General features: G+C 38.8%; 1 protein-coding gene across 16 annotated transcripts in view; it reads right to left on the bottom strand.

The window, feature by feature from the left end:
- Positions 1-24,415, bottom strand: part of BAZ2B (bromodomain adjacent to zinc finger domain 2B) — a 127,573-nt gene extending 103,158 nt beyond the window's left edge. For 14 of the 16 annotated variants that reach the window (XM_062004476.1, XM_062004473.1, XM_062004485.1 and 11 more), the window contains exon 1: positions 24,318-24,415. The gene's annotated coding sequence lies outside the window, so the exon portion shown is untranslated. Of the gene's footprint in view, positions 1-24,174 lie in introns of all 16 variants that reach the window. The other 2 variants (XM_062004474.1, XM_062004477.1) reach the window with 2 other exon arrangements.
- Between the last annotated feature and the right edge of the window lie 2,251 nt (positions 24,416-26,666).

Below are 26,666 nucleotides of genomic sequence, written 5' to 3'. Positions count from 1 at the left end.
ACACTAATTTTCCCAGTGAAAATTACAAGATAATAGATGATACAGTATGTTTCCCAGTTACATGTGCAGTGAAGGCAGCATTACTTTTGAAATCACCAACAAAAGACGGAAAAACAAAGTTTGTTATTGCCAACTTCTTTTTTTTTTAAAAAAAAGTACTTGTTTAGCTTCTGAGGTTCACTGCCTTAGGGGAAAAAAGGCAATGAAGTTGGTAAGCTAATTTTAGGATGGCAAAGAACAAAAGGAAACACTGTTGGGTTTTTTTTTTTCCAATTTTCAACATCGTTGCATGTTTACGTAGTTATCCTTTCTGTCTTCATATGGGCAGAATTTAAGAGTGATTATTAAAAGATGGAATTACAACCACTTAAAAAATGAAACTATTGAACATAATTTAGCAAATGAAAACAGTGACTTTGAAGTAACATATCACACTTTGGGAATAACAGAAGTTTTCATATTGGTCCATGTGAAATAATCTTATCAAAGGCAATACAAAAGCTGCATCACAGAAAAATACAATAGTATTAATGGACATCTTCAGTTGTTTATCCCTCTGTTGAAATAGATAATCTTTCAAGGTTCCTTCTAGCCCTTAAGATTCTGTGAACTGTCAAGATACATGACGTGAGCCATATGACAGGCATATTTAGCTGATTTATTGTATCATGTTAAGTACAGGAGAAAGAAAAGTTACCTGAAAAAAGAAAAAACTCACACTGGTAGGTGACATCTGTTTCACAGCTTCCTAAATACAGAACCCTGCTACAAAAAGTTCATTTCCCTGAAGCTAAAAGGCATAGCAGATGCTCCAGATGAGACTACCACACCAAATTCTGCAATAGAGAAGTTATGTTGCTCCCTGCTAGCATGGAACATACAGACACCGAGAAGACCAGTCGCCAGACATAAGAGAGGAGTCTGATGAATGAGTCTTCAGACTACAGGAGTACTGCAGATACACTACAACTGTATCTCCACTAAGAGGAAAATATTTTCCTTCTCTCAAAGGGAAGACAAGTACTGTGCTAACTGATGCCAATAGTGCCATTTATGCCATAGTTGTGTAACGTCTGGTTAAGCAAAAAAAGCAGGTAAAAGTGACACACATTTAGTTGGACTCAATAATTGTTTTATTATAAGCTTAGTAGCAAGTTCTCCAGTTGTGTCTTTGCTAGAGTACTGCATATATTTACATTGTAAAGTTCTTCCTTCACCAAAATCTGAGGGCAGAGGGAGAAGGGTTGATTATTCTTTTATTAACATTACCTCCTTCATTTTCCCCCCAAAAGACAATTCTTTTCATTCAACTTTGTCCATGCCTAAACAAAATATCATAGAATCATAGAATGGTAGGGGTTGGAAGGGACCTTTAGAAATCATCTAGTCCAACTCCCCTGCAGAAATAACTTTCTTGTCTGCAGTTCCATTTTTTCAACTTCAACTCTTCTAGGACTCTGCAGGCACTCATAATTCTGACACAAAAGTAGTTTCAACAATTGACCAGAAGATCCTAAAATATAAACCAAGTGACATACAGAATCATAGACTGTTTGAGATCGAAAAAGAGGTCATCTCATCAAATCCCCTTGCTCAAGCAGAGTCACCAACAGGCAGTCACCCAGGACTGCATCCAGACAACTTTAGACTATCTGCAAGGTTGAAGAATTCACAACTTCTTTGGGTAATCTGTGTCACCCTCATGGCGACAAAGAGTTTCAGGATGTTCAGGGGGAACTGTGTGTGTCTCAGTTTGTGCCCATGAGAGGCCATGGTCCTGTCACTGGGCAGCTCAGAAAAGAGCCTGGATCTGTCCTCTCACCCACCCTCCCCCTGGTATTTATATACATTGGCAAGACTCTTCTTGAGCACTGTCTTCTGCAAGCTGAATAGCTCCAGCTCTCTCAGACTTTTCTCACTGGGTAGATGCTCCAGTTCCTTCAACATCTTAAAAGGCCACTTATTGGACTCTCTTCAGTACCTCTATCTCTCCCATATAGAAGAGCTCAGAGCCGGACACACAACTCTATTTCTGATCAATTTCGCAGCTGTCCGTCAGCACCTATTTAACTGCACTTCAGTCAAATGGCATAATTCTTTATTACTTTATTCATAGCTATCTATTGAAAATAACTACAGCTCTGTGTTTCAGATTATTTTCCTTCTGCTTCACTACTCTTTCTGGGCAAAATTAAGCTTACAAGTACTTTTTCTGGTGGATGAGTTTTCAGGTTCAGGATAAAAATACAGTTTTGACTCCAATTTCTGCTAAGATGGAGGATGACAAGGTAACTCAAAAACCTGTAGAATAAAGTTGTGTGCCCAGTGACTGAAAGACAAAATACTGTAGAGGAGGGGCAGCAAAAGCTGAGTGGAAGAGATCACTGTAGGGCCTAACAAGGCAACCGTCCCTGGAGGTGTTTGGGTGGATGTTGCACTTAGGGAAATGGTCCAGTGGTTAATAGGGTTGGAACAAAGGCTGCACTCAATGGTCTTAAAGGTCTTAAAGGTCTATTCCAGATGAAATTATTCTGTTTCTTTTTAAAACACCTTGTCTCTTCATTTCTAAAAGTCTGGAGCTTGAACTAAAGAATGAATCTTCCACCACTGCTTAGCATTAATTTAACCCTACTACTAGTAGAGTCCAAAGAACTTCTAACAACAGTATCAACAGAAATTCTAAGAATTTTAAAAATATTGTCATAAATATCAATCAATATCTGAATGCCTCAGACAAAAAAACACCAAACAAAACACAAGACCAAATTACTAATAATCCACTCTGGAATAGTTTTAATAACAAACTATTTATTATTTAGAAGGAAAGACAGCCAAGATATACATTTACTCTAAAACTTAACAGGCTTACTTTCAGTTTTGTGACCTACAGACCCCTAGTAATCCAACCCCTGACTATTTTTTATGGATCATCAAGAAGCAATCAGGAAAGTAATAAATACGGAAGTAGAAAACCAATCATTCTGAGACTACAGTCTTTAAAAGATGCCATTTCTGATAATTCTATTAGTTGCTCTATGTAAAATAATTCATTAAAAAAGGGTCTTAAATCTCTTCTTTAAAAAACAGTTTTTCTTCAAGTCTTGTAAAAATGGCAGTCTTACACTTTTGCTGTTCAACATTAGTTAAATTTTTACTGGTCTAATGGCACCTAAAGTCTGTTAGCTGAGTCAAAACGTACTGAAACCTGTTTTTCAGCAAAGATGTGATGACTTCTTTCCTAACGTCAACAGAAGTTAATTATTACCACATGCATGAACCACTGTGATTTATATTGCAATGAAGCAGCCATTTGTACAGGCTTTTTAATATCTGATGAGCACATCTGACTCTTTACTTGCCTGGTTTACAGTACGCAAGTAAATCAGGCATGATCGACTACACGGAAATCCAGTCCACAGTATTCACAACAACAAAAAAATCCACCACACCAGACAACAACCCTTCACTTCCATTAAAAAAATAGCTATGACTATACTTGAAAAACGTCTGTGGTATTAATCTACATTTGACCAAATAAAACGGCAAGTCCTGCTCTTATTGATGAGCCTGTAACCAGCTGTCCAGAAACTAACCATGTGCCCAGTCCATCTCACAGGACAACACTGAGCACATAGACTATCGTTCTGAAAAATGACCAACCAAAATGAAAGCTCTGGAAAACTAGGTATTATGTGCCTGCATTTCATAAGGGCAAGTTTTCCTTTTACACGTCAATGCAAATGCTTGTTCTCTCATGTAATCCTGGAAGGAAAAGATAACAATAAATTAGCATGACTTGCATTAGCATACCTGCACTCTCAATAAGAAATACCCACATGTGCACGTACGAATAATTCTCAGGTATTTTCACCAACAGAAATAATTGGATTGCTTACTGCTTGTAGTTATATATGTAAACATTTTATTCACATCACTTAAAAGTGACTAACATCTTCTAATTGAAATCATACCAGATCTTCTGAAAACATAATTTTGATTCAAAAAGTAAACTTCAGTATCCAGTATCCACATTCTACTACACTTAGAATACATTTTGGAAGGTATCGTGCAAAAACTTTTTATTCCGAGTTTCATTACACACATGCTACTTTTGAGGTGGCAGAAAAAACTCTTGTGAGCAATGTTCCTGTGATGGTTTTCTGCATTTTCCAACTGCCACAAACCAGATCCACCACAGAAAAAACAAGTCCACTACAACAATCCCTTTGGCAAGGTTGGCGATGACAGTGGAGATACACCTGCTGGACTGTGCGCACACACTGAAGTATCAGAGAACTGCTTGGAACTGAAGTGAATTAACTCTAAAACTGGCTACTATTTCCTCAGCTGGACAGTCTAATCTGTGTATCTTTTACAATAGAGTGATTGATTTTTCACAAAACCATAGAGCTTCACCTTTAAATGTCTAGCCTACTTTCACCTATGGCTGAAACTGAACAGCAGACTTACTGCACTGAATGGTCAGACACATAGACAAACAGGTTAACAGGTGTGGTCATACAGTTTTACACGTGTTCTCAACAGGTACTTAGAAGGGGAAGAGCTACAAAGGAACCTCGTGTGTAATTAGAAGTAACAAGAAGCATTGTAGAAGGAGTTATTTTATCAGAAATTACTTGTTCCATTTAATAAGCTGTGTTTATAATAAAGTGTGTAAATACAAGTTAATCTGCACCTCCAAGACTAACAAGATTCTGGATCCATGAGAACAAATAAGGATTCTCAAAAACCTATATTATGTAGAATCAATATTCAAAACTGTGTTTGTTGTTATAACTAATATCATTCTATGCATCACAGGCAGCTTTTAAAATGGAATGGTACCTCACATCATTAAGAGCCACAATGTGAATAGTGTACATGCACCAAAGCCCAACTTTTAAGTACAAAACACTACAATATTCAAAACAGTTATCATATTAAATGGATCAGTGGCCACATATAATACTCGTCTTCCTTCTCTTGACAGTTGTGTCTAGAAAAGGTAGTTATGTTTAAAAAAGCAAGAAGACTCCAGACATTAGAATCTGTCAAGAAAAAAAAAAAACAGCCTAATTTTTTTTACAGTCCATATTCTTCTGATTACTGCTATTCAGCATGAGGTAAAACGTTTTTCAAAATAACAGTTAATGAATTGAGAAGACTATTGAAATCCGGTAAATAATTTTTATGAGAAAAAGAATACATTATTAAGAAGATCAAAAAACCTCAAATTTCCAAAGATATAAAACTAACATTAATGTTAGCACTGAATCATTAATAGAGCCTAGTTATTAATACAAGGCTAAGATTCTACAAAACAATTTTACATGCTTAGCTCTTTACAGCATCAGCAGGTCAATGCCTGTTTATCAACATAGGCACACATTTAAATCAATGCAGGATTAAGATGTTTTGACTTAATCTGACTGCATCTGAGTTATGATACGTACCCTGCACCTAACAGTAAACTTGTGTCGTGAGGTTATTTAAGAGCTATATATACTGCTTAAGTCATCTTCTAGCAGATGCAGGCCTCAATTCAAGGAATACAAATGACAACTAAACAAGCACATTTACAGAATTACAAAATAATTTAGGTTGGGAAAGATTCTTAAGATCATAGAGCTCAACCACTAACCTAGCACTGCCACATCCACAACTAAACCATGTCCCTCAGCACCTCAGCTACACAGCTTTGCAGTATCTCCAGGGATGGCGACTCGATCATTTCCCTGGGTAGCCTGTTCCAGTCCTTGATAATCCTCTAAGTGAATAAATTTTTCCTCACCTCCAATCTAAATCCTGGCACAACTTGAGTCTGTTTCCTCTAGTCCTGTCATTTGTTACTCGGGAGAATAGACCAACCTCCATCTCAACACAACCTCCTTGTTGCAGAGAGTAATCAAGTGTCCCCCCTCAGCCTCCTTTTCATTAGGCTAGACGCAAATTCCCTCAGCCACTCCCCATCAGGCTTGTGCTCTAGACCCTTCCTCAGCTCTGGTCTATGGACACACTCCAGTGTCTCTACATCCCTCTTGGAGTGAGGAGCCAACACTGAAGCCAGTACTCAAAGACGTGGCCTCACCAGCACCAACTACTAGACGATCACTTCCTTGGTTCTGCTGGACAAACTAGGAGCGACGCAAGTCAGGAGACCAGACTTAGCTCTGTTAAATCTCATACAACTGGCCTCAGCCCATTGCTTTAGCCTGGCCAGAACCCTCTTTAAAGCCTTCCTGCCCTCAAGGAGATCAATACTCCTGCCAAACTTGGTGTCATCTGCAAACTAATCAAAAATGTTCTCAATCCCCCCATCTACACCCTTGATAATACGTTAAACAGAACAAGCTCCAACACAGGCCCAGGGAACACCACTTGTGATCAGCCACCAAGTGGATTTAACTCCTTGCACCATCACTTTTAAGGCTTGGCCATCCAACCAGTTTTACACCCAGCAAACACAGTAGGCGTGTCCAAGCCATGTGCAGCCGATTTCTCAAGAAGAATGATGTGGGAAATAGTGTCAAAGGTTTTACTAAAGTCCAGGTAAACAACATCCACCACCCTTCATTCATGCACCAAGCAGGTCACCTTGTCATAGGAGATCAGGTTATTCAAGCAGGACCTGCCTTTCATAAACCCATCCTGACTAGGCCTGATTCACTTGTATGTGCTGTGCGATGGCACTCAGGATGATCTGCTCCTTAATTTTCACAATATATACGGATTAAGAGTCAAACTTCAGCTCAGGAACAGACTTAAGTTGTTTCATTTAGCCTAACCAAAATAAGACACTTAAACAAAGCACACAAATAAGATCCAAAAAAAATCTTTAAAAATATCATTGGGATACTAAAGCCACAAACCTCTCAATAATAAAAAACCCCCAACCAAATAAAAAGCTTTGCTGCACTAAAGTAAATTGTATTTTAACTCTTTAGAATTAGTTATTCCTCTATCACATACAATCTTTCAGATTCCTAGTACTTTTCTAATGAAATTCAACACAGTATATCTGGGCTCCTCAGCTCAAGAGGGACAGAGAACTTCTGGAGAGTGTCCAGTGCAGGGCCACCAAGATGATCAGGGGATTGGAACATCTTTCATACGAGGAAAGGCTGCAGGAACTGGGGCCATTTAGTCTAGAAAAGAGGAGACTGAGGGGAGATCTTATTAACATTTACAAATATCTAAAGGGTGAGTGTCAGGAGGTTGGGACATCCCTTTTTTCTATAGTAGCTAGCAACAGGACAAAGGGTAATGGGATGAAGGTGGAACACAAAAAGTTCTACTTAAACATAAGAAAAAACTATTTCCCTGTTAAGGTGATAGAGCAGTGGAACAGGTTGTGGAGTCTCAAGACCCGCCTGGACACGTTCCTATGCAACCTGATCTAGGTGAACCTGCTTCTGCAGGGGGGTTGGACTGGATGAGCTCTAAAGGTCCCTTCCAACCCCCACCATTCTATGACTCTACAATATCCATGTACAGAATGGCCCACCTAATAGTTAAGTCTGTGTGACAATACACTCGGGCTTCTGTGCTTAAAATGTTTGCTATTAATAGCAATATCATAGCAAGTATAATTCTGAGATATTCTTATTTTGAAAGCTGCATTTCAGAGCAATCAGCCCCAAAATGCTCTGATTGTCAGTACTTTGTTCACATCAACAGCACTGATAGGTTACCTGCTGCACTCAAAAGGACAAAATGAACCTGAGTAACATGTTTACACTAGTGTCTGATGTGTTCTTAATATTCTCCTTTCACAGCTGATACAGAAGGAAAACATGCAGAGAACCAATGGTAGTAGGTGGCCTCCTTTAGCCTTTTTTATGTACAGGTTAAACCAGACACAAATTCTATGCCTCAGCTACTGTAAGCTCCACAGGTAACAAATAGTTTCAGCATTTTAATTTACTACTCCAGGCAAACACATTAGCTCAAATTTGGCTGCAACATACTTACAATGTTGTGCAAACTCTTTAGGATAGGACATTTTTCACTTTAATTTAATAAAATGCCAACAATTTATTCTTTGAGTTGACACCTACTGTGGTTTGTCGTTTGAGTTTTTTTAAGATCGTAATTCACGAGCAACTGGTACATGTCACGTAACACATTGTTTTTGACATCACTATCACAGTTTTTTCCTAACGAAAAGAATGAACTTGTATTGGCCACGTAACCAACCTATGTATGACCCTTACATGTTTTTTATTGTAGTTTCACATTATACCCATTCCTATTTTTTTTAAATGGATGCAAGACATAAAGCTTTGTTTTATAAATAGTTTGTGGTTCATAAAAAGTAAAAAACTCCATTTTTAAATGAAATTCTAACAAAACACTGCAAGGTCTTGCTCAAAATTCTCTTTCTTGAAAGAATTTCATGCCAGCATCTCTAACATGTTTCACATGGCTTGAGACTTCATCACTTGTAAGGCAAATTCAGAATGCCAAATGTAGAGAAGAACTGGATTTTCTTGTTATTCTTCTAGTACGAGCTTTAATATTGACCCATAACATTCTAAGTACTACATCTTTGCTAAAAACATGCATTATGCACATTGAAAATGTTTCATTTCATAATTCTGTGGTCAAAAATATTTAAATGTTTATAAATGCTAATATACTGACACCTATATACTATTCAAAGCTTAAATAAATGTTCTAAAACTAACGATCGGTTCCAGTCAAAGAGAAATATTCAAATACAACAACTATTCAAATGCATCAAAAGAGTTCGTCTACAGTTTCAAAAGTTCTCCTAAACTAAAAAAAAAAAAGAAGTTGAAATTAGAACAGAACTAGGAACTAGTAAAATTAGTCTAGGCTTAAGAGTTGGCATCTTAAAGAATTCAGTCCATGGACAAAATATTTGTTCATACAAGACAAAGAAATTTTTTTAATGGCACTGGGTTTTGGCATGCTTTATTATGATCTCTAAAGGTCCCTTCTGACCCCCACCATTCTATGATTCTATGTTATTTTGCTGGTAATACATCTGTGGAGTTTGTTCTGAATAGAATTTTCCATCTAACAAATGTTTACTAATTCAGTGACTGACAGGCATATAGAGACATGCACTATTGTCCAAATTGTTCATTTTTAGGATTTAATGGAAATACACACAACTTAAGACACATTGTATTTGTCAAATCCTGAAATCACTTGTCAAATCCCAAAATTAAGTATCTCTTCAGCTTTAATTTCTACTCATACATTAATCTGACTACTCGTAGCCTTTTCCTCAAGTCCACAAAAAAAACCCATTAATAAGTGCTTTTTTCCCAAATCAGATGAGTCACAAAAAAGTTGACAGAGTAACTTAAGCATTTACTTTATCCTCCTCTCTAAAACATCCGTTCCCATGGAAAGACAAGGAGAAACTAAGTCAGATAGTTCAGTCACTGGATGCTCCTTCTCCAGTTGTGGTTTTGTTCCCATGGCAACTCACGAGGCATCAGGAAAAACAAATTAAATAAAAGGATAAACAACAGCTGTGGGTAGAAGTACTATTTCACACACGCACCAAAAAAAAAAAACCCAAACCAAAAACCAAGCCATACAACCAACCCTTGTACTCCAAAATGCTACTAAACAAAACACAACATTAGATGCCTCGTGCTGTAAGTCAAAAACCAGTCTGCAAAAATAACCCCAAATGTATGATTTGAAGCATCAATCTTTTAATTAATAAAAGAATCTGCACAGTATGAAAACTATTCAATACTCAGCAAAATCCTTCTTCCCCTATCCTATATAAGAACACAGATATATACTGCCATACACATAACTGTCCTTTATTTGGCTCATGCATACCTGGCATCATAACAAGTAAGCTTGCCCCAGGTTTATTTTCAAACAAAAATAGCTACACTTTTCTCTCTGTTTTGGTTTTGGAGTTTGGTTTGTTGGGTTTAGGGTTTTTTTCCTTTCTGATCAGTTCTGACCTGAATCACCACAAGCAGCAGAGATTAAATCCAAAGTATTCGAATAAGTACTACCCAGTCAGAGTTGGCCTCTGTTTAAAAAGAAAGCAGAACAAGGTTGCCGACTGGACAAAACCTTAATCACATCTCTGCCAGTAAAATACACGGGATTCCTTCTGTCTATGCATTTGTCTTCAGCTCTGCCATCTCCTGGGCAGTTTTTCCTTCTCAATGCTTTTCTCCTTTGACCCTGGAACTTATGGCTCATTTTTCCTCTCTGATGAAACTCATAATAGGTTATGGCCTACAACCTAAGAGCATATTATTTTCTTCCCCTCTTCTTTCCAGCTACCTCGAGATAGGATAACATACACCAACAACTACTTAATATACAAGACACTGCCAGATGCGGTTAGTTCAAGACTGTTTCTTACACATGGAAAATATACACATTAGGACTACGTATGGAATGTGCTATCCTCAACCCTCCTCTTCCAATTTTGACAATATTTGAGATTTAGACTATTTTAGGAATGTATAAGACTCATCAGCTATGGTGTTAGGAGAACTTACTCAAGAAGCAGAACAAAAATATCCTTTGCCCTAGAATTAATTTCCTAGAGCTGGAGAGAAGGTAAAGAAATATTTAAATGGCAGAGGTGACGTAAAAATTGAATTTACAAATATCACGCCTGATATATCTGAAGACTAAATACACACAACAAAGACGGGAAAGGAAAGGGATATAGGGAAAAACTGTAAGGTTGAAATCACAGTAGTTAAAGTGATTCTACATTATTATGTTAATGGGATAAAGCACATTAAAAAATTCAACACAAAAAGAACATAGTAACAAACCAAGAATGAAGGACATGACTGAAAAAATGGTGGTGAATAATCACGAACCAAAGACGATTATGTGATTCCTTCACGTGAAAACATGAACAAATCTGCACTAATTTAAATGTTAGCAGAATTTTGGGGTTTGGGGCATCCTTATTATTCCATCTTCACAAATCATCAAGACACAAAATATCAAATACTAACAAAAACGTAATTAACAGCAACTAATTCACAACAAAAGTCTATCTACACAAGTAGTAAATATTTTGAGAAAGAATAAAGGTATATACCCGTAGTGGGTTTGTGTGGCCAGGTTTTGGTAGTCAAGGGCTACAGGCGTGGCTTGTTTAAAAAGCTGCAAGAAGCTTCCCTTGTATCTGACAGGCCTGTGTGCGTCAGCTCTGAGATGGGCGTGCCGGTGACCAATTCCGAGTCATGTTGTGAAGAACTGTAGCCTGTGGGAAGGACCCACGTTCATGGAAGACTGTCTCCCATGGGAGGGACCCCACACTGTAGCAGTGGGAACTGTGAGGAGTCCTCCCCAAGAGGAAGCAGCGTCAGAAACCATCTGTGATGAACCCTCACTCCCCATCTCCCTGTGCCACTGCGGGGGAGGAGGCAGAAGCTCAGGAAGAGGGGAGAGTTGGGGGGGGGGGGGTGTTTTAAGATTTGTTTTTTATTGCCCTACTCTGTCTTAAAATAATCGTTAATAATAATTATGTTAAGAAATAATTGTTAATAATCAAACCATTTCTCCCCGATTTGAGTCTGTTTTGCTCATGATGGTAGCTGAATGATCTCCCTGTCCTTACTTCGACCCACGAGCCCTCTGTTTTATTTCTCGCTCCCCTGACCACTGCAGAAGTGAAAGTGATGGAACAACTTGGTGGGCATACCTGGCATATAGCCAGGTTAAACAACAACATCTCTCTCTTAAAAAAAATCAGAAGTATGAAGATTTAACAAACTTAAAACTGCACTTCAATTACCCTGTTCAACATGATAATTGATAAAATTGTTAGATATATTAATGGAAGATGTATTTAAGTATGTTCTAATTTTGCACTCCACAGTATGCAAGGATGATTCCACTCTGCTTGCAAAATCACAGAATCTTAAGGGTTGGAAGGGACCTTGAAGGCTCACCCAGTGCAACTCCCTGCCAGAGCAGGATCACCTAGAGTAGGTCACACAAGAACTCGTCCAGCTGGGTTTGGAATGTCTCCAGAGAACGAGACTCCACTACAGTGAAAAGCACTACTTAATGTTAACAAACGACTGGGTTTTGTTTCACTGGACTACTTTAGTTCCATTATTATATTTCAATCCTATCTGAAATGTCAAAAAGTTGCATTCTATTTCCTTTACTATTCCAGGCATAGCTTTATAGAACATGGTCATAGCCCAAGCTGAAGTCTTCTGTATACTCTCATCTCATACGGAAAGTGTTCCAAGATTTCTTTCACTTTGATTTGCTTTTATTGTACCTGACAGATTGACCTGAATGAATACAATGTCCTGGATGTTTTCTGGTTTGTCCTTTTTTTCCTCCCAGTAATGTGTTAAACTAACATTCTGAGTGCTGCTGAATTGATGTTTTTAACAGAACATCACATTATGACTCCAATAGCTCTACCTGATGGCAGGTAGTTAATACAGAACCTATCATCATGTATGTTTACTTGATGTAATTCTCCTTACTTCCCTCTGCTCCATGTGTGTAACTCCAAATTCATCAGTCAATCAGTGAAGTCACTTCAATTCCTGAGACTCTTCTAGTTCAGTTTAATCTTTTCATAAGTGTGGTGGGTTTTTACCATAGTAAAACTTTTTTTCTTTTAATTAATAAACTCACCCTGTATCCTATAAGGTTCTTCCAAATCACATCCTATTGAATACATATACACATGTGTGTGTCTCTGTTTTATATATATATATATATATATCCATCTATCTATCTCTAGCATTGACACCAAGTCATCAAAAAAACCTGACATTACTCACTGTAAAGACAAGTTGCCCAGTAGCAGAAACCAATATTAGTCTCAAGAATTCAAAGTATCATAGAATCATAGAATGGTAGGAGTTGGAAGGGACCTTCAGAGATTATCCAGTCCAATCTCCCTGCTAAAGCAAGTCCACCTAGGATCAAGTCACTCAGGAACAAGTTCAAGTGGGTTTTGAAAACCTCCAGAGGAGTCTCCACATCCTCCGTGGGCAGCCTGGGCCAGGACTCCCTCACACTCAAAGTAAAAGAGTTTCTCCTTATGTTTAAATGGAACTTTTTGTGTTCCAGCTTCTTTCCATCACTGGAACACAAGAAGTTCCAGTTTAGGTCTGACTAGTTTTTACCTCAAAAATGAGCAATTAATTGAGTCTGTGAATGTTCTTCCATGGCTCCTAACACAAAAAGCATCTCACAAGTACCTGTCTTTTTACTTGTCATCCGACTTGTTTCTCCAAGTAAGCCATCACAAGCTTTAAAATAAAAAAAAAAGTGAATGTAAAGAAAAGTGACAATCAGTCATACCAACAACTATCCCTCTTATTAACCAGACAAACCTTTCAACACAGCACTAGATGACCATACATCCAAAACAATACATGAATCTTCATTTCTACCCTTGATATTTTGAGATCGTAAGTAAATAACACAGGTAACTTCTCTAAACTTGTTTTTTATATGTTAGGCTGGAAAGAACTATCTACCAAACTGTGTAATGCTATACTTAAAAAGGCGTCACTGTGCATCTCCAGGATGACTAAATCTTAATGTAGTAAAATGAAACTTTTGCTTCTAAACATCAGATATTGTATACCTCATTCATCTGAAACATCTCTCAAAATACTGTGTGTTTGTTTGTCACTGCTTTCCACCATCTGCAGTTCTTGCTAAACAACATATGATGAATTGCAGTGGTATTTTTGGCCAAGAACACCGATTCACTGTTTCTGAATCACCTTCTCTGTCATAGGTCACCTCCAGAAGTCAGTATATGATTCTTTTCAAATAAAAAAAACCTGAAGTTATTATATATTATAAAGAATCATGGAAGCATCAAATAGTATGGATTAGAAGGGATTTTAAATCTCAACTTGTTCCAATGCCCTGCCGTAACCAGAGACATCTTCTACTGGACTTCATTGTCCAGTCTGGACTTGTGCTTGGCATTGCCTGACCCACAGGCAGCACCTTGCCCTTGTTAAACTTCATGAGGTTTGCATGGGCCCAAGTTTGTCAAGGTCCTTCAGATGGCATCCCTTCTTCCTAGACTTGAAATTTGACACTCAAATAGGTCTTTTACAATTTAAGCAAAATTTTGCAGAAAATTACAAACTACTTATAGAGGAATTAGGAATCATTACAATTATATATGTAAACAGACACTTGTAAGGAACTGAAAAATTGAAGAATAAGATTCTGTGTATAAACAGAATACAAGATAATGAACAGGAAAACTTATATACATCACCTAACAACCCTAGCACTCCAATTATCTGTATCATTGCCTATGCTGCTGAAAGCAACAGGAACAATAAACACCAAAGAATGAATCCTTCTCTTAGTCAAAGTTTTATAAAATTAATAGAATGCAAGGCAGTAACTCAGCTTTACCAAGTGTGTTAGAGATCCCACTTATCTGCATTTCAAATGTCTCCTGCAACATGTAACACAGATCATTATATAAGATTAATTCTTGTGTATTTATTTTTACACACTTCACAAGACACCAAAACAACAAATTAAATTAAGCATTTAGAGACAAAGAAATGTAAAAAGTGATTGTCACCCTATGTGCCTGCTTTATTATGAAGTCTTTACACTATGGATCTCTCAACATACATATTTCTATGACTGCAAAAAGACTGTAGGCTACATTTAAATGCTACTCTGTATAAATCGCTTAGATCAACACAATAAGTTTTGCAATATGCTGTATATCCATAGCATCATAATTGTTAACATTGAAAATTTAATGACATCGACAAGGGCAAAAATATTTTAAGTTTACCTCAGTGATTATCAGGAACAGCTTGACACACAGAAAACGTCTCTCAAAACACCCAGGAAAGTATTCCAAGCTGCTCTGTACCTCTATCACATACAAATAAAAGCAAAGTTATGTAGAATAATCTGTTCCTTTTAGTTCCTCATGTCAGCAGAAAAAAGAGCTTTTATAACTGATTGCACTTACTAGTGCACTTCACATTAGTTTTGCCCCAAAATGCACAAGAATGAGATTATTTCTTCCCCACGTGCCCTTTGACTGTTCCTTTGCACGATGAATACACTTCTTCACGCATTGTGAAAAAATCCAAAAATAACCCTCCAGACAAGGCTGAACTGTAGTATCAGCGCTTCTCACATTTGCCCAAAACCACATTGGGTTCAATGAAGATACTTGCTACATATTTAAGCTTTAGAGAATGGAAAATAAGGCTTGAAAAGCACTTCTGGAACAGAAAAAAATACAAGAACTGCATAAAAACACCATGTTAATGTCACTTTTACGTGCCAAATAATAACCTGCAGTAAGTTTGTTCTCATGTTAGGAATATATTATTTCCTTGAGACTTTTTTTCTTTTCTAAAATTTACTTTTCCAAATCCTCTTATATGCATTAAGTATATGCATTATAATAAGTAGCAAGTAAACTACACAGACTTCTAAATATTTCTTTTTATTTGGTAACTCTTGACAAAACAGAAAAAAACAAAACAAACCAACCCACAAAAAATAACCCAAACAAACAAAACCACACACACACACAGAGAAACTGAAAGCCTCTAGTATACCATCCAAAGACTCAGTAGTTTGGGAAATCCCTATTTTGTGTTCAAAGATCCACACACTTTGCTTAAACCCTAACCTCAAAATGTTTCTCCAATACATTCAAAGTATGGCTAAATCTGAGTACTCGCTCTACTTGGTTGCCCGAAAGATAAAGAATTGCTGAAATGTATTACTGTGATCTTTCTCAATAATCTACACCCTTTCCTTGTCTTTAATAAAGACTTTGGATCTCAAACCCTTTCTCCAATTTCTCAGATGTTCTTTAGGACAGTAGCTTTTTAATATTGTCTACAATAACAATATGGTGAAAACAATTCACTCACTCTCTGCTGTTGTCAGATTGTCAATGACTGCAAAAGTGAACTTTTAGAGTCCCACTTAAGGCAATTTCCCTGAAACAGTACTCTCTATAGTTTCTAATACTACACTTGGTAAGGAAAAAAAAAAAAAGGAAAAAACCAAACCACAATCAAAAACCACCAGAGGTACTTTCCTTGCTCTGAAAGCTCTTACAAGTGTGCTACAAAGAATTTGTTTCTAGCATTGCAGCTACTCTAGAAGTTGAGTCCCCAAATGATGTGATTCTTTGAGCACTCTTCTCTTCGGCCTCACTTTTCTCCTAAACCACACAACTGTAGTCTCAACTATTATCTCTGATCTAGCTGTTTCATCGACATTGAAAAGCAGCGAGGTGCTCAAGGCATCAACTCCAAGGATGAAAAATTATCTCAGTCGCAATGGAAAAACACTGGTTTTCATTTCTTACAGTTTAGCCTTTTAAAAATTGCACTATTTAGGAAAGACCACAGCTCTAGGTAGCGATAATACCTTTTATTAAATTAACTGATACAGCTTGATACTAGACTCTCTTTCAGGCAAGTACATCTGATATTTTTAACTCACTAACTAACTAACAGAGTAAGGAACTTTCCTTAACGGCTTCCCACCTTCCTGGGAGTATGAAGAAGGAATTTACTTCCAACTTTCCTCAGCAATACTTTGTCTACATGCCAGGTTATGCAGTAATAACTTAGAATATACTGGATCAAAAGATGCATGAAAGTGGACACTCTTGGGCTCCCTTTTATTCCAACAGGAACTAAGAATGTTCGGAAAACTGATATTTATAGTCAAAAGTATACCTCTCCTTTTAGAAGTTCCAGTCACTAGGTCAAGTAAAGATAGAGAAAAGCTATCAAACTCAGAGTATAAACCAGTGGAAATGCCTCACTTTATGTTTGACTTTGAAAAGTAAAACAGGTGGGGGTGGATATCAATTTTAATAAGACAGTTTATAAATATCACTAACTAGTATTTCAAAGCAGGTATTTTTCACGTTATAACAATAGATAAGTTTTACCCATGTAGGGGTACAGTCATTCCTAATACATCCACTACTTTTTCCATGTGACATTCAGTAAGACTCTGCTTACTACTATTTTACTACACCATCACTTTGTGTATATATAATCACATTTTATACTTCTAGATTTGCCTCCAAAAGCATTGGGCATACAATGTACGAAAAAGACAAATTTCAGCAACTACAGCTTTAGCAAGGTAACCTTGGGTAAAGGTAACAAAAAAATTCTTATTCAAAACAATAAAAGCTGCCAAAGATCCACAAGAATTGGATGATGTTATTCTTTTTAAACTGCTTTACATAACATGATTTGGTAGTTAAGATGTATGTTACTGCTCACCCTTACACTTTTGTTTCTTAGAAGCTCACAGTTTAGCATTTTATTCAGTATTTAAAATTACATTTTAAAAAATTAAAATTAAATATTTAATACTGAGGCTGTTCTGTGATGCAAGCACAAGTGAAATGAAAGGCCTCTGTGGCTGTAGTGACCAGATTTCAAATGCAGGTAGATCAATAAAAAAAAAGCTCAAGTGGAATGTTTTATGATAGCTTGCAAATTACTATGTGCTTGCTGTAACCAGTTGTTCTCAAATTATGAATATGAAACCAATTCATGTTAAAGCCCAATCCCAGCACTATTTCTATAAGGAAATCCCAGTAGTTTTCGCTTGTTCTACAAGTTAGTTCTGTTAAGGATACAAATAGCAGTGAGCTTCAGAACAAATAGGACCAAACTATCAGCGTTTTGTGCACCAAGTCCATTATCACAGCAGGGGCTGTCAATCTGTAGAACTCTCCTGTAACAGCTGAGGCAATACAACAATGATCTCTCAACCAAAACCAAAAAATCTTAAAAAAAAGAAGTCTCCAAAGTATACACTGAAGGCACACTGCCAAGCTAATGGTTTTCTTTGCATCAGCCAATCGGGAGGTCAGCCCTGACCTGCTTGAAGGCTTGCATCAAGCTTCAAACGCTTTAAAACATCAATCATAAAAACAAAGACAGGACATTGAATTATACAGTATTAACCTCCAGGGTTTGCATACAAAGACCTTAGATTTATTTATGTCCTAGCACGTTAAGAGCCTCAGTACACCGTTCTTTACACCAAACTGGCTGCCAATATAATGAACCTCTCTGCCCTCAGCAGGAGTACGCTGTCTTTGATTAATGAGTACATGCTTGTGGAAAAGTGTAAGAACAGCAAATGGGGTGAAATCCAAACAATTATGTCCCTACGCACCCGATGGACCACTACAATAATTTCTGTCAAACTGGTTTTCATTTGTCTGAGCCTGAGGGTTGAAGGGGGGGTTGGGGGTTTATTTTTACAATTATACTTGGATAACACACGCCACTGATCTACAATAGATATCTGATAAAAGGCAATGCATTGTTTATTAAAGAAACTTTCAGCCTTAGAAAAAACATGAACTCATTGATACAAATCAATTAAGAGTCACGATCCAAAAAAAGTTAGCAATGTATTCAGAGTGAAGGGAAAACTATTCTACCTTCTTGTCCAGAAGTCTCATACTGAGATGCAAGCTCAAGAACAGTTAGACAGAGTATTTTGTGCCTTTAAATTACTGTATTTCATAAATATTCAAAGAAAACCTAGCGTTCAATTCCTGTCAGTCACAATGAAAGACTGGTAGGGTTCTTCATTATCCAAAAAGTAAAATTCCTCACTGTCCCTTCCAACAATTCCAGAGAAGTTCTCGGTGAGGCTAGGGGAGGGAAGAGGCACGAAAACCATAATATTATCTGATGAAGTCACTGCATTATTTCTAAATCTACCTGAGAAAAGTCTCTATACTCTAACAGTCCCATTGATTTAAATGGGATCATTACTAACATAAACAGTCCATTACATAGAGCGCTTTTTTCAACCACACCTTTACGTTTTCAGTCTTTTCAATTTTAAGGTGTCCGTCCGTCCCTCCCCCAATTCCTCTCTCAGGGGCCAGAAAAATCTCTGCAATGTCTTTTTGCAAACTACCAAGCCTTAACTCATTCAGCTCTTCACAATGCCTGACCTACATCAAGTGAAAAGAGAGTCTTGTGTCCTTTACACGCAGAAAACAAGACATTCAGGCCCTGATGGGTGTGACTAGGAAGGCTAGAAGCATTATCCTTCTGAAAGAATTAAACAGACACTGGCAAGTCCAGTGATTCTGTTTCAAAGTCTGTACTTTCAGAGATTATGTCTGAGAGATCACTAGGTAAGGTTTAAAAATGTATACCTTCTTTCATAGTCTTTCTTCACTGATAAGAAAAACATTCACATAAAAAGAGAAGACACATGGCACTACAGAACTGTAAATTTAGGGCTGTACAGAGATAAAGGAGTGGGCAGGAATTTAACACGGCTAATGTGTGAATCTGTGCGCTAATTGCATTAAATATTCTGCTTTTTTTGAAACCTAGAATTCTATTATTAAGTTACAGAGAAATACTGTATCTTGCTTGGTCTTTCTGCAGGAACTGGACAATATAAATACAGTCTTTAAAATAACTTGGGACCATGTGAACTCATTTTACATACTTCAGTTTTCGAGGAAATATCTACCTAGCACATTACAAATTAAAGTCACTGAAGACAGCTCTTCTTTCTACCTCTACCATATCAGTCCTTCTCCCTGTACCTGTGAAACTAACACGTTGGCACCTTCCTAAGAGTACTAAAAAACATCAAAAAATTAACGTGAACCTACTGGTTTTCTTATGCAAATCTTCTAGTGACTCCTTGTTGATTTGTTTGATGCTTTTTTACCTTTTTTTTTTTTTGGTTTTTTTGGTTAAAAAAGCAGGCAAAAATTTCGAGGAGTGGGATGGGGGAATTACCTATTTCCTCTAATCTCAGTAATAGGATACCATTGGGTTTGTTCCCAAGTAAAGAGTAAGCTCAAACCTCTACCACTCACTTAAAATAAAGATGTATTTTCATTTTACCATTATGCAAAATTAATACAGTAAAAATAGTTTTGAAGTAAAAATGTAGCAGTAGAATCCTTTTTTTTTTTTTAAATGCATAAACGTCAGCCACAAAGAGGACATTTCACTTCTCTCTGTGATGCAGTAGGGAATATCATCAGTACCTAAACTCTGAATTCTGCACAACATTATCTTCACCATTAAGTTTCCAATTCCTTTAAAATCCGTTGACTAACTAACTAACTGCATTTTCTCAATGTCCAGGACGTTGTAAACTATCCAACAATCACCAACTGTCCTTGACATCTGCAGCAGTGCTTCTTCTGATGGCAGTTTACAATCATGAACTAGTTTGTAACATGTGACATAATTTGATCAATTTATTATAGTAAATTAAAATTAACTCAAAAGTTGAACCACACATGGGAGAAAACAGGTAGACATTGGGCATCTTCATTGGGCCAGATTACGCAAGTGATGAAACCACAAACTACCACTCTTCTGTCATTTTCTATTACAGTTTGCCGACTTAAAAAAAAACAAATAAACAAAGGAACCTCAACACCACAAAACAATCAGAAGAACCCAAACACAACTAACCATTGTTTGTTTTTATTTAGACACCTGTATTAGGGACTAGGGTCAGAAGAGAGAGGGAAATCACAGTGAAGCTATTTGAACTGTGCAATGCCTTTAGAGGTGAAGGGTAGCAAATTGCTTTTTCGGTTGTGCTAATCCAAAATATGCTATTGTAAGAATACTGAAAAACTAAAACCAGTCAAATACTGATGCTCCCTTTCCCTAACTCAGGCAGATGAGACAGAGAGCACAATCTTCTTTTTTCTTTGCAACCATGATATTCCACGTCTTGTGCAGTAACAGAAAAGTAGCAACAAAGACATAAACGATTGTGGTTCCAGCTGGGAGTGACTGTTCTGTTTCAATTCAATGACACCACTAATGGCTTCGAAGCAGCGCCACGAAATCAACCAGCTGTCAAGTCGATGCATCAGAAGGAACAGTTACCCACTCCCATAAGAAAAAGCAACAGATCAGGATGTTTTGCAAAACATCTGCTCCTTTGCACTGCAGTCCCGTAATAAACATGCAAACAAAGAAAAGAAGAAAAAGGGTAACAGGACCTAAAAAGATAGGTTTCCATTACTTTCTCATTTGCATTTTCTACACCTCCCAAAAAGACAAAAAAATTAAGTCTCCTACCACTTTGCTCTTACCCTAAGGTCAGTATATAGATTAAACAAATATACTGCAGTGGTCAGCCAACGATTATTCCCTCCATAATATAAAAATATCGCTAATTTATCTTTTGTAGCAAGACGCTTCGCATTTTTGTCTTCTCACCAAAATGTTCAAAGTATGTATTTAGTTATCTTTCCCCTATTTAAACACCACTTAAAAAATTTTATCATGTTATTGACAACCTACAGTAATCTACAAGAATGAATCCTAAAAACAGCTACTTTCTGAGGAAACGCTGACTTGTAAGGAACCCAGCATAGTGGTAGTTAGTTTAAAAAAACAAAAATATGTCAAACACCAGTACTACAATTCTAGTTGATTTTCAAAATACATTTGTTACAAAACTTAACTTGGTGCCATTCAGAACAGACTTGGGGTCCATAGTAAAAAGGGAACATTGCTCAATCCTCTGAAGAAATATTTTTTACTCTCCAGAGAGTTCCATTTATAAAGAACTTCATCACAATCTGATAGTAACACTCGACTGCTTGCAAGGAATCGGTACTATCCATGATTAAACACGTGTCCACTGCTCGAAGTGAACATAAGATTTGTTGAACATCAAAGAGATCCCTTAACGACTCCTAATGCTTCCTCCATACACACTTCACAAAAATTACCTTGGCTACCATTTTCTTAATATTATGTATTTTATTGATTTTGCAGTATGGTGACAAAACTGTGTATGTAGTTTATTATAGGTACGAGACGTCAAGTATACCATCACTTTATGAAACTACTTATCCTCTATTGCTCACCATTTATAATGTCAAATCTGCCTGACCTTTGTTGAATATATAAAATTTAGAAACATCTGTTGTACATACTTTCATCTATTTAAACATTTTCATCTACCTAATATTCATGTAGCTGGCAAAAACTAAATTCAAACACACTGATGCATTTAAAAAAATAAAACTCAAAAAAGCTGCCAAACCACACACACATCCATCAAGGCACTTATCTGACATTTGTTGCAACATAACCTTAAGGACACTTCAGCTGCATCATTCAATACTGACTTGGGATAGAAACAGAAGTCCTGATGTCCCAGCAGCTATTTCAATTACTTTCTATGTTAACTGTTGTTAATGTTTTTCCCAACCCTGAAGACAAAGAGAATGCAAATTAAATGCAGGCAGTTTCATGTTCTTGTTAGTGTGACTATAAATATACAGGAAAATAGATGAGTACAGGAAAAATAATGAAACAACAGAACTTGACCTACAATAGTTATTCTTTACCAAGTACCCTGTATTTCACTACGTGATATCATGTGACCAAAAAAACTTTTGTGAGATACTTTTAAAAAGTACAATTGAGAAGTAAATTAACAGAATAGTACCTCTCATTGTTTGTCTCTTCAGAACAGCTGAAACAGTCAGTAGCCAAAGAGATCATTTTCTGTTTATTTTTAAAGTTGGGGTTTTTTTAAGTAAGTTTAACCTAGCAACTACCTTTTGCCATCCACATTATATAGCACGTGGAACATGACACAAACCATATGTAGCATATATAGTCACTTTCCAAGCAGAACCTTTTAACAGTAGATCTTCATAAGTTTGTTGCTTCCAAATATGTCCCCCAAAATCTGTAATTTAAAAATGGAACAACTGCGTATTTCCAGAGTGCTTATCCCAAGCAGAAACTGTATATTTCTCAGGGAAGAGTCTGTACCAAGCTTTTCATGTAAATTTCACACCAGATTGCTACTTCCTGTAAATAAAAATAATGCAAATCTCAAAATTATTATTTAATGTAAGAACTTCAAAATATTTTTGTTTTTATTTGTTTAAATAACCAAACAGTTCAGCAAGCATTACTAATTAAATACCAAAGGCCAGGAAAAAAAACAAAGCCACAACACAAACAGGGTGGGGGGGAGGGGGAAATAAGCCAAAAGAACAACTGTTTCTCTACCTGTTACAAAACCAGATCAAAAGCAGCTCATTCTTAATGTTCCCTGAGTGTGCAGTCTCAACCAGAAGCGTTTCTCTTTAAAGTGCGGCATACAGCACGTTAGATCAGGAATTCCGGGGGAAATCGCACGCTCTTGGAAAAATTCCCCCTAAACTTTACATGACGTCACTGTGTGTCCCTGTAACATTTCCTAAACTTTGAGTCTTATCCGAAAGGACTTTCAGGGTTTCCACGCATTCCCTCCCAAAAGAGACGGACAGACTTGGGAATAAAAATTTGCCCAAGATGGCGAAAGGCTCGTCGTTTAGAGGGCAGAAAAATGGAGGATATTGTAATATACACAAAGGGATAAATTTCAACAACTCGGCCCAGGGCTGCAGCTGCTTCTTTCGCTTTATAAGGAAGCACGACGCACAAAAGATAAGGGCAGAGGGGCCCGCACCGAGCCCGGCGCCCGCACCGCCGCCCGCTTCCGTCGCGCCCCACGCCTCGCACCGCACGCCGCGCAGGGACGTACAGCGCCGCGCACGGACGTACAACCTCCGCACGCCGCGGAGGCCGGCGGAGGCCGGCGGGCGGCCCGCGAACCGGCCGGGCTCCCGCTCCCCTTCCCGATGGCCGCTCCGCGCGGCCCCGCCGCACGCCCCGCGCGCTGCCGCCCGGCACACCCGACAGCCCGGGCCGGCGCCGCACGGCAAGCCGCCAGCGGGGCGGCTCAGGGCCGGCGAGATCCCGGGTGCAGGCGAGGGACGAGACGAGCGGGAGGGCCGGCGCGGAGCGGGGCGCAGCGCGCCGAGCCACACAAAAGAGCCGCCCGGCGGCCGCCGCCGCCAGCCGCTGCGCCGCCCAGGAGGCTGCGGGCGACCGCCGGCAGAGACGTGACCGGCGCCGTCCGGCCAAGGGACGGGCTTTGCGGCCATGAGTAAAGTTTAAAATCACTCGGGACACAGGGCCGTCCCGTCCCGAGACACCCCGGCCGCTTCCCCGGGACTCGCCGCCCCGAAGACCCTCCGCCTCCCGACCGCAGCCCTGCCTGGGTAGGGCCCCATGGCGGGACCTAACGCCGGCGTCCAGAGCCGCGGCCGGCCCACCACAACAAAGAGGCGATACGCACCGGCAGGGAACGGCCAGGGAGGCAGCCGCAGCCCGCGACAGCGATCCCAAGCACGAGCTCAGCGCAGCAAAACGCCGCAACGCCCGAGGTGCGGATCAGGAGGGGAAACTACGCGCGGGGCGGGAGGCGCGTCTCTAACTCACCTCCGAGCGGGGCAGAGCGCTGACCGTCCCAGGCGGCCGCGGGCCGGGGTGCGTGTGCCGGGCGCGCGGCCCTGCGCGGCGCTCGCCGGAGTCGAACGCGGCTCCGGGAGGGGGCGGGGGCGGGCGGGAGCGCGCGCGCGCGGCGGGCGCAGTGCCGGCCGCTCCGTGCCCCTCGCGCCGCGCCAGCTTCAGCCGAGCCCTCCTCACGGCTTATTCAGCTTCACCGACCAAAAGTGACGTCAACCAGCCCGACTCCACTCTCCCCAACAATGCGAGTTGCTGTTAACAAGATGGGAAAAGAGGGGATTGTTTATCTCCTTCCAGCGCCGGTAACGAATGACCGACCGGCTCCCAAGGCGAGCGGGGCGCGGGCGGCAAACGGCTTTCCCGGCGCGCTCCCTCTGCACAGGCATTTTCTGTACAGAGAAAGTTACCAACAGTCCATGTTTTTCAGATCAGCGACAGAAGTATGTAAGTCTGCCTTCGGTCATTTTTTAATTCTGGTTTTATCGATCGGGGCAGAAACAGGGTCGCGCACCTTAAGTACCGAAATTAATTCTTACACTGCAAATTAATTTCAGGTAGAAGTAAATAAATAAATGTATGTAGCAACGAGGAATCCGTCATACAAACAATAGCCTTCTACTGAGGGTGACAAGGGGGAAAAAATAAAAGGCGACCCATTTACAAAAGAGACATTTTAAAGAAACCTGGCAAATTAGAATTCACGGCAGAAGCAACGTTCAACTTGCGTGCTCCAGAAGTCAGATAAATTCAGGTAAAACAGGCGGCACGGGTAAGGTAATGAAGTTACAGTTATGGAGAGGTATTAAAATAATCCAGCTATGGACACAAGGATCTTTTTTTGTAAAGCAGTACATCTGTTAAATACCGATGTTCTCGCCGTGCCTGGAACAGCCTATACAGGTTATTTCTAAAAAAGTAAAAGCTGTGCTTCCCTGCACCAACCCTTCAAGCTGCACCCATGGTATCCTCCTCTTTCTTCTTTCTTTGGCATGGTCTCAAACTCGGGCAGGGTTAAAGTACACTTTGCGAGCCAAAGGACTGCTCCCTCTAAACTGCAACACCATAGATTTAAAGTTACATCACAGGGCAATGAAAAAAATGAGTGATTTCATTAAGAGCCAGTAAAAGTCATACAGAACCGAAGAATACATATAGCTTGTCAACCTTGCTATATGATACCTACAAGCATTTTAAAAAACGTTATTTCTAAATAAAGCTGATCTCAGCATAAAGAAATATGCATGTGTAGAAAGATGCCATTGTTTTCTGTTTCCTCTTCAGCCACTGGCTGTGATTTTAATTGTGCTGGAGGATCTTCATTAGTATTAACACATGGGGAGATTTCACAAAGCTGCTTCATTAGGAAAAAAAACCCAACATCCACCCTTGGCCGACCAGCTCTTTTTGCATGCAATGAGAATGTCAGCCTTACCTCGGTCATTTGTAACATAATAAGTGCAAGCACAATGATTGCAATGCAGGAACACGGGGGGAAGGGCAAAAACGCTGCCTAATAGGGATATGAGAGAAGAAAGCTGCTCATTACACGGTAAAATGTATGCTAAAAATTAGTGAAGATGATGTCTCGTGAGACTCATGCTAAAAACATTAATGCACTGATATGTTTCTAATTGTTATTTTTGTACTAGTTTATTCCATTCCTAGGATTCACATCCAGCAGCAGAGGTCTGCTAGCATTTATTGATTTTTTTTTTTGTCCGCCACATTCCCGGAATACAGATTTTAATCATTTCACTACACCACACTCAGTAATTTTATTAAAAACTGGAACCTTCCATCCCCAGAAAGGCATTTAATTTCAATGACACACAATTTCTTATAGCAGCAAACTGTCTCAACAGTAAAAGCTGGCCTAAGGTCCAAATGCATAATTTAGTCCTGAGTTCTCCATGCTCTGCATTCCTTTGAAGCTATAATTTGACTAACTACCTAATAACTGTAATAAGGACAATGATTTCCTTATAATATGTTATTAACCCATATTTAATTAACTCAGAGGCCAAGCTCTGTACATGTTTGATTGGGTCAGTACCTCTCTAACCTCAAAATTTACTAATAATGGTCTAGGAAAAAAAGAGTGTGGGGTAAGAATGAGTGTGGGTACAGTAAATAGCTGTTGTGCTTAGTATGTTACGCATCAAGAACTCATGCTTTTTCCCAGACAACAGTATTGTCACTCAGGAGATAACAGGATTTTATAAGGGGAAACAAATAATGGATTTAGATAATTCACTGTCAAATTTACTGGCTGTTATGTACATACTTAATATCTTTGCTTGTAACATTTTAAATGTATTCTGG

Source organism: Colius striatus, chromosome 11, assembly GCF_028858725.1.
Source record: "Colius striatus isolate bColStr4 chromosome 11, bColStr4.1.hap1, whole genome shotgun sequence".
Classification (NCBI taxonomy): Eukaryota; Metazoa; Chordata; class Aves; order Coliiformes; family Coliidae; genus Colius; species Colius striatus.
Note: the sequence above shows the minus strand (reverse complement) of the source record. Positions and strands in the feature narration are given on the sequence as shown.